We start from the raw sequence: 10,059 nt of genomic DNA, 5'->3' as shown, positions 1-10,059 counted from the left end.
TGCAATCTCTTAGGAAAAGGTGGTGGAGGATAGAGCTGTTTCTCCCCTGTATTAGCCTCAGGCAGAGTGTGTTCAACAGTAGTCTTCCTTGGTTCCGCCGCTTTCTCCTTTTGCTTAGATTCTTCATCTCTAACTTCAGCTTCGACTTCCTTTGCCTTTTCAGCATCAGCCACTTTTCCAGACCTTAAGGTAATAGCCTTGACTTGCTCTTTAGCTTCCTTCCTGCCTGGTACTTCCGTGTCACTGGGAAGAGTGCCAGGTTGACGATTGAGCACTGCATTGGCTAATTGACCGATTTGATTTTCCAAGGTCTTGATAGAAACCGCCTGACTCTTGCACAACAACTTAAGTTCCTCAAAATCAGCACTAGTGGGTGCAGCTGTACTTCCCTGTTGAGGATATGATTGCCTTGTAGCATACTGCTGTGGTTGCTGGAATCCAGGTGGGTTAAACTGTTTACTCACTCCTTGCTGATATGGTGGCTGAATAGCATTCTGATTATTCCCCCAGCTGAAATTTGGATGATTTCTGTTATTAGGATGATAGGTTGCTGGCACAGGCTGCTGTTGTCGCTGATAATTATTCACATACTGAACAGATTCGTTGACAAGAGAACACTGATCCGTAGCATGAGAACCTGCACAAAGCTCACAAACCATAGCTATTTGATTAACTCCATACGTAGCCAGAGAATCAACCTTCATTGATAGCGCTTGGAGCTGGGCTGCAATAACGGTGGCTGCATCAACTTCCAGAATACCTGCTACCTTGCCTGACGTCATCCTCTGAGTTGGGTTTTGATGCTCATTTGCAGCCATCGTCTCTATAAGATTATACGCTTCAGTATAGCTTTTAGCCCATAAGACTCCTCCAGCTGCTGCATCGAGCATGGGCCGAGATTGGGCCCCCAAACCATTATAGAAACCAGTGATCACCATCCAATCCGGCATTCCATGATGTGGACATTTTCTCAACATTTCCTTGTAGCGTTCCCAAGCTTCGCACATAGATTCTGTAGGTTGCTGCGCAAACTGAGTAAGAGCACTCCTCATAGCAGCAGTCTTTGCCATTGGATAAAACTTCACCAGAAACTTTTGCGCAAGATCTTGCCACGTAGTGATGGACCCAGCTGGTTCAGAATGTAACCAGTCTTTAGCCTTATCCCTCAGTGAGAATGGAAAAAGCCTCAACTTGATAGCCTCATCAGTCACGCCATTATACTTAAAAGTGCTGCAGATCTCGACAAAATTCCTTATGTGCATGTTGGGGTCTTCAGTTGCCGCTCCTCCAAAAGAAACAGAATTCTGCACCATCTGAATAGTGCCCGACTTGATTTCAAAGGTGTTAGCTTGAATAGCCGGATGAAGGATGCTTGACTGAATGTCATCAATTTTAGGCCGAGAAAAATCCATAAGAGCTGGATCAGCTTGAACAATACGATCTCCCATGTTTACTGGTTCTTTCTGCTCAGTTCCTGAATCCGAATCCTTAAAATCTAACTTCTCCGGAATATCAAGAACTTCGTCTGTCTCCTCAGCTGTATTTAAAGTCCTCTTGCGAGCACGAGAACGAGTTTGCATAAACGCTTGCTAAAGTACCTGAAACACAACCGAAAAGAGTAAGTAACTACTACGTCCTAATCACTGAGTCCTAATGACCAATGATGGTAAGTACATAAACTAAACAAATACGCCGAGTCCCCGGCAGCGGCGCCAAAAACTTGTTAGGGCGAAAACACGCGCTAATATTCACGCAAGTATACGCGTTCGCAAGTAATATAGAATATTTTCTAGTTCGTTCCCTCAGAGACTCAGACTAAATTATTGTCTAATTAAACTCACTCACCAATGTATGATTACTTCTCAATGTTAAGATAATAACACTTAAAATTGTTGATTAAATATTAACTATAATTAACTACTTAATTAACCACTTAACTAACACTTCAATTTATCAATAATAAAACACTCATGAGATCACAACTTCATTATTACTTCCTTCTATAGCCATTGTTATTACCTTTCGCATGTGACAGTGATGATATTAATCGAATAACACGAAACTGATAAAAGCCAACTTTCATTGTACTAATACCATTCTACCAAGCATCCACAATTAAGATAGAAGTTGAATAGTCATCAATTATGTTGAGTTCCTATATGTCTATAAAAATTGACAACACAACGATTTAAGCTCAAGTTATTCCTTTTGATTACATAGGGCAAATAAAACTGTTAGAGTTACCCACTAATCATTCTCAACGTACATGAACCTATGCTAGCATGGCAAGTTCTAAATCTCAAGATCCACCGTCGCTTCACAAGAGATTAACACCCTATCTTATATGTTCGCGACGCACATAAGACGAATACGCACAACCAATACTAGATATCATGCAATCATCACACACTAAAGTATTAAACAATTAACTAAAGAATTCCATAATAAATCCGTTGCAACCCCATGATCACGATTAGCCCATAATAGAACTTATCGCCATCATGGGTTCATATGAAATCATGACAAACAAACACAAGAAAATAATAACTAAACTAATTATATTAAAACAGAGTACGTCACAAGAGTAAATAAGTCAAAGCAAGAAAACTAGCATCCAACGTTACAACGAAACAAGAATCACAAGAAAATATGCTTCCTCTTCGTTGCGGTGTGCTAAATCGGTCTTCTTCCTTATCTCCTTCGCTTCTTGCGTAAAACACAATCTAAAACATAATCCCCTTAATACTCTCTGTGAAAACGTCTCAAATCTACCTATATAATAGTCCCATAAAACTCAAATTACATAGAAGTTGGAAGCCAAACAGAAGTAGAAGTCTAAAATAATTTATCTTTTTCCCCGACCCTGCGCGGCCGCTCAGCATAGCTGCGCGGGCGCGCAGGTTGCTGCGCGGCCGCTCAGCATTGCTGCGCGGGCGCGCAGGCCTCTACTGGAAAAAATCCAGGTTTGCTCCGTTTCTTCTCCGTAATCTGCCCATTCCTTTCCTCTCGCAATGGTGAACACATGCCAAGGCTTACTTGATGATTCCTCCCCCGAAATACAACTAATACCCTGAAATGCATAAATACTAGAAAAACGCATCAAATACACAAAATACTTGATTTCAAGACACCAATTTAAGCCATTTTAAGACGTTCTAAGTGGTATAAAATGCCACTTATCATGTATATATTTCAAATAATAGCTCAGTTAAAATTTTATTGCAATTTACTCTGTATTTTAATTTAAAGAGAAAATAGATACTAGGAGTAGTCATTCAGTGGATTTCAAGCCTATAAAACAATTCAATCAGAGTTCTTCTGAAATAGATTTATACCTTCACTATAGCTATTGCAGCAGAAACTGGATCCCTGACTCCAAGAACAGTCCACACTTGAGAATTATCAGAACCAGCAGGGATAATTCCGACTGGAATTGAAATTACTTCCTTCTGGTGGTCTCTTCTTAGAAGGCCATTTAGAACCTGCATGTGTGATTATCCTTGTTATCTTTTGCAGTAGAAGCAGCTCACTAAAACATTAACCAGCAATACATAAAAAGGAAATTACAATTTAAATCATAGCTAAAAATGGCTAAGAAGTGGTGCAGAGTACTAAAGTAGTAGCATATAACACAAAATAAGAATACAAACACAAAGAACAAGATACAACTTTTGTTACAACATTGAAGTTATGAAAGTTTTTCAGTTTCTATATCACCAGTTTTTTGTTGCTTCATACAAGGCCCTGAAACGGGATAGAAATGCATGCACAACTCATAGACCTGCTTATTGACCGTCTGAACCACTCATCCTGCTTCACATTTCTTAAATTTGAGGGGCCCTGATTCTCACTCGCACACACATGCCTCTGAATCTACGCACACATGGCCAAAATTATGCTTCAACTAGTAAAAAACACCAGCTCTAAATGTATTGGCACAAACCAAGGCTGGTTTCCAACCCTTCTTTTGATGAAAAAATGCATATTTTATACACGTGGTGGTTTATATCGATCCTGAAGTTAATTACATCAAATAAGAACAATCCATTGCTCATGATAAAGGATACTAATACCTCAAAATCAACTTCAATAAAAAATATTTATCTAGACAAAAAACTAATTCTTTTAGCGCAAGGTCGTAACTATCCAGAAGCCATAACAAAGGCATCAGAAAATCTATCTATAATATTATAAATTAACAAAAAAATTGCACATTACATATTAACATAAACTGTAATTCACAATCTTAACTCTTAATATTATCGGGAAAAACAACGAGTACCTTATAAACCAACAAACATAACCACACTCGGTTTCCCTTCTTCGGAGTAAACGTAGGCTTCCCCGAATCCAATATCTTACACAGCTCATTAAAAATTGTCTACACATAATTCAACCAAATTAAACCGTCAAGTCCAACGCTATCTTACCGACCTATACTCCGTTCAAAAACTTTCCTGAGCTACTTTAGTACCCTAATTGATTTTGACCTATATAAAAAATGAGAAAATGATTAACTAAAAATTATGTAAAGAAATACCTACATGAGAATTCAAAATCAGGAACCCCTAATTTGAAGTCTCGACAAGATCTTAATCTGCAGAAATTGAGAAGAACCGAAATAGGAGAGGTAAAGAACCCATTTGAAGCGAGGAGGGTGAGAACAAGAGAGATAACCGAATCTTTAATTGAAAACCCATTTCAACCCATTTGACTGAATCTCTAATTCATTTTAGTTGAAGAACGAATGAGAAAAGAAAAGACCAAAATTGGAATTGAAAGAAGAATAAGAGAGCAATTAGATATTTTTGAGAGGGTAAGAAGAGAATGGGAGAGTGCAATGAGGGGGGGGGGGGGGGGTTCACCAGAGAGAATGGTAGGAGAGAGCACGAGATTTTGGGTTGAAACTTGTAGTGGGCTGAAAAATTGGGCGGCTTCCTTACCTAAAAAATTGCCGCTCGTATAAAAATTAGGCGGTCGGTTCAAAAATTTACATACATTTTGTATAGTTAACATTTACAAATTGTAATAAATAATTATTTAAATTAGTTTTTTAGAAAATAAATAATTACTTTTACTTTCATTAATTTATAGCTTAATATTTATAGCTTAAATATTAATAGTGGAGGTAGATTTTATTATTTTTATTTTAATTTAGGGCATCTTTAAATTGGAAACTTAATTAGTTTTAAAATTTCTATTTTATTGTTTTTTAATTTTATTTACGTAAAAAAATAGGTAGATCATCATGTATTTTATATATTAATTGGTGTATTACCTCAAATTCTTGTAAAACTAATAATTCAATTTTAAAACATTATTATAATTTCTTTTTAATACTCTAAGGTAACACTTATCCATGTATGTTACAAACTTAACACTTTTTAGCTAATGCAACGTCAAGCTTTTGGCTAAGGTAACACAAAAAATACAATGTTATGTTAGGCCATAAGTAGTATAGCTAAGGTATCATATTTCGCTAATATTTGTGAGGAGAGGGTTGTGATAGGTCATTTATGGTGTAGTGATTTTCTCAACAGCGGAGGAACCTGTTCTACAACAGCTCATGGCCAATTTGGGGTATGAGAAGAGTCTGACCAAGCTTGGACAGTTGAAAAGGGCACATATCAGGAAGGAATGGAGCTTTTTCTTCGACTGCATCACTAAGGCATTCGCCAATAAGTGTTCCAATTTTGATGCCATTCCAATTATGAGTCAACACATCGGTTCTTTAATTCCACCCTTTAAACTTGCAAAATGGGCTTTTAATGATTTGGTAAATGCTGACCTTAAAAAAAAGGTGGTTAGACCCTTACAGATACCTCAGTCTGTAAAACAGATCCTGGTAAATGCTAATCCTCAAACCTACAGATCTGTTTACCCTGATGTTCAACCCACCAATACATCCTAGAAACCACAACAACCATCAGAACATACCACATATACACCTCAACCTACTCAACCCTCTATTAGAACATATCTCAAACCTTCACAGATATCTCAACCTTCATCATCAGCACATACTGTGAGGCCTTCATCTTCAAAACCCAAGAGGACAAAGACTGTACCTCAGACACCACAGAAGAGAAGGAGGATTATTCTGAGAGATGATTTAGACAGAGAGGAACAGGTTCATGTGTCAGCATCTGTTGTCAAAGAAGCTGAGAAGGTCTCTTCTCAGAAGGATACTGGAATTGGGGGCTCTAAGCTTCTCAAAAGGCTTAGAAAGATGTATTCTGCTAAAACTCCCAAGGAATCTCCACCTTCAAAGAGATACAAGAAACAGAGAGCACAAAGGTACAGGGCTGAGTCAGTTTCAGAGGATGGGGAAGCAGCAACTAAGGAAGGAGATCAAGAATCTCTGATCTCAAAAGAGCCAGAATTTGCTGAAGCTACTGCATCTACACCTCCATTGTCACCAACTCAGGAAGCTGCTCAAGATAAAGTATCTACACCACCTGTGTCTCCTGTAAATGAACCAGTATCTACTGCAGACCCAGGCACAAGTGCTGAGATTGATATTCACAACCTAATTGTGCCGGAGGTTCTCTACTTAGAAGCTCCACCAGCTCCAATCAATCCATCAACAACACCAATTCCTGATGCTAATGCAACTACAGAATTGTCTACAACACCTTCTCTGCATCTAGACATTGAAGATCAGACTATAGGTGAGCATCAGAATATGGTTGTTGATCAGAACTTGGAAGCAGATCAGCACTTAGAGGATGATGTTGAAGCCTCAATGGCCTCTCATACTGTTCTTTTATAAGAGGATGTTGACTCTGTAAGTTCTGATGCTGCAAATGCTGATGATACTGGTGATGATGCTACAAATGCGGATGCTGATGAAGCTGGTCCTTCTGGACATGCACCTCTATAAGCTCCTTCAAAAGCTGAACTAGTTAAAAAGTTTGTTAGGGGAGATGCACCAGTACCTTTGATTGAAACTCCCAGAGGACAGGAGTGGACTAAGGAGTGGAACACAGTTACCTTTGTTCCAAATGAAAGAATTCTTGCTGAGCACTTGGAAAAAGCTGATGAGATGCTAGTTAATGATGATTTCAAGACACAGCTGAGAGTTAATGCATTGAGTACTAGACACCTTCACGGTCAACACTCAACAACTCATGCCGAGGTGCATAAAATTCAAGAAGCATTATTCAAGCAAGAAATGACTATGAAACTTGAAAAGAAAAGTTTTTTCCAACCTACCTTTGACAGAGTTGCTTACATTGAGAAAACACAAGAGAAGCAACAATCTCAGATTGATGAAATTTTGAAAAATCAAGCTTCTCAGCAATCTCAACTCGATGAAATCCAATCCTCAGTGAGATTGCTTGTCTCTCTTCTTTTACCTGCTGATGCCAAAAACGGGGAGAAAGTAATTAAGTCCAAATGCAAAACTGTTAAGACACTGAAGGGGAAGGATGATGAAAAAGATGACCAGGGAAACTTTGGAATGAGTGGAGGTCATAGTCAAGGTAGAGGTCTCTCATCAAGAAGAGCTGGAACTACAAGTCATAGAACAAGTTCTGATACTGGGAGAAGAATAACTTCTGATACTGGTAAAATGATAAGTTCTAATAAACTTTTGGATCTTGATGAAGAAATTTCAAGACAGTTATTTCTGAAAGAAAATCCAGGAATGGACTTTGAGAGTCTAATGGAAGAAGAAGCTAGACTCAAGTCAGAAATAGTCAACTCCAAATCTAAAGCTTCTGTTGGTAAAAAGAAACTTCCTACGGCTAAAGGCATTGTGATAAAAGAAAGGACAAATCCTGTGGCAACTAAGGTCAAATCACAATTGCAGATAGATCCAAGGTCCAAGGGCAAAGTAAAAGTTGGTGAACCTATAAAGGTTTATGTGCCTCCTATGGATGAAGAAATTTATGTTGAAGATGTTGATCTTACTCTGACTTCAAGGAAGATTTCTAAGACAACCTCTGACATGGCTCAAGTTGTTCAGAGTCAAGATTTAGTTAGTTTTGATATAACCATGAAGCAAGCAACCTCTGACATAGCTCAAGTTGACTTGATATCAGAAGATAAATCAAAGGAAACCTCTGACATTGCTCATGTTAAATCCTCAAGGTTACTCCTACCAGGTTTCACTAAAGCCAAACAGACTCAACCTTTGAAGACTGCAGCAAGTGGTTTTGCAGCAAGAGTGGTTACTGGAAAGGAAGCAAGAGATAAATCTGGATTGGGTAGTGCTGATGAAAGAAGAGTACAGAACACAACCAATGATCCAACTTCCTTAAGTGAACCAGGTGTTGGAGCAACTCCTGAAAGATTGAATCAACTAGAATCTGTACAGATGGTCTACCATACCTACTTGAAAGAACACATCTTGTTATATTTCATGACAGATGGAAGGGTTTACCATATAAGGGAAAATGTTATTCCAATGAAGTATTTTGAGGAACTGGAACATGTTTTATTCTTACTTCAAGTGAATGACAGAATAACAGAAAGTGCTGCAAACTATTTGAAGACTCAAATTCAGAGACAGAAAAGGCTTTATTCTGTAAAGTCTGACAGCACATATCTTCTAAAGTACAGAGATCACAAGGGTGATATTGTTGAGATGAAGCCTAACTCTGCTAAGATTATAACTACCTTTCTGGGTTATAAGGCTGTAGAATTCAATCTTGAGTCTGACAAGGCATATTTGATCAGACTGGATCAGGACATAAGGAAAGCTAGAATAAATGATCTCAGGGCTGCTATCTTTCAAACAGGTGAAGATTCTGCAGAACTTAAAGATGCTAAAAGGAGGATGATTGATGAACTCAGATATGCTGAGAGATGTTTGTTAAAGAACTATCTCAGAACAACTCCTGACATCAAAGAGATCAGAAAGTGAAGCCAAGTCAAGATCTACAACTGCACAAATTCTGATGTGTATACAGACTGAAGTTGTTATCAGAAGTTAAAGTTGCTAAAGCTTTAAGGACTGTAAGTTGTAGTTATCTAGTCAAATTCTCATGCATTTGTACTTAATATTTTTTTGACATCATCAAATATCTGTTAAACTTGTATATTGTGCTAATTTACAAGTTGGGGGAGATTGTTAGATATATTTGATAATGTCATGTCTAATATGATTTATGTTTAGTTTTCAGATCTTACTTGAACATGACAAATCAGTACTTAACTGAAATCAGCACTTATACTGAAGTCAGAACTTAAGTGATCAGTAATTAAGGATCAGGAGATATTTATCAGGAGATAATATCAGAACTTAAAGGAAACTTTCAGATAAGGAAGGTGGCTGATTGAAAGGAAAGAAGATCGAGACAAACGTAAGAAGAGATATGCATGAAGAAGGAATTCTATGAAGAATGGAATACTTGGAAGAAAAGATATCTGATTGATATATTTTAGGAAGCAGAATTATATTCCATATCATTTAGCGATTATCTTGTAACTGTGTGATATATAAACACAGACATAGGGTTTACACTATAAGTGTTATCATTATCGAGAATATTATTAATTGTAACCCTAGCGGCTCTCATGATATTTATTCATCACTGAGAGATGACAGTTCCATATTGTAACAGAGTTTATTACATTGAATAAAGTATGTTTTCTGTTACTTGTGTTATTTGAATTCGATTTGATTGTGCTATACACTATATTCAACCCCCTTCTACAGTGTGTGTGACCTAATAGTGGTCATTGCGGAGAAAGTAAATGCCCCGAGTTTTGTATTTGCACTGAGGTAGAGCAATTGCCTTGAAAAGTTTGTACTAAAAAAATCTTTGTTTTTCACCTGAATTAAGCGTTGTTTTGATGTTATAAAGTCTAATATTGTCAAAAGTTGCAGGTCTTCCTTTGCTTTGTAAATTCTGTCGCATCAACTCGTTTCCTTTTGCAAGATGAGTTCAATATCCAGACAACGAAAAGTGATAATTGCATCATTGTACTCTTTCTCTACCCTTTATTTACATCCCCGTCCCTGATCTCTCATTCAAACAAACTGACTTTTCTCGTTCGGTAAAACAGGATTTCATGGTTTGTCTTCAACAACTAGCATGCATATTTTCCCTT

At 37.6% G+C, this 10,059-nt stretch overlaps 1 non-coding gene across 1 annotated transcript; it reads left to right on the top strand.

Annotated features, from left to right (window-relative positions):
- The first annotated feature begins 948 nt into the window (after positions 1–948).
- LOC141687654 (small nucleolar RNA R71) lies at positions 949–1,055 on the top strand. The gene has a single exon (XR_012561143.1). It is a non-coding gene; the product is annotated as a small nucleolar RNA R71 (small nucleolar RNA).
- Positions 1,056–10,059: the final 9,004 nt, after the last annotated feature.

The sequence above is a fragment of the Apium graveolens genome, chromosome 9 (genome assembly GCF_009905375.1).
Source record: "Apium graveolens cultivar Ventura chromosome 9, ASM990537v1, whole genome shotgun sequence".
Classification (NCBI taxonomy): domain Eukaryota; kingdom Viridiplantae; phylum Streptophyta; class Magnoliopsida; order Apiales; family Apiaceae; genus Apium; species Apium graveolens.
This window is presented reverse-complemented; position numbering and strand designations above follow the sequence as displayed.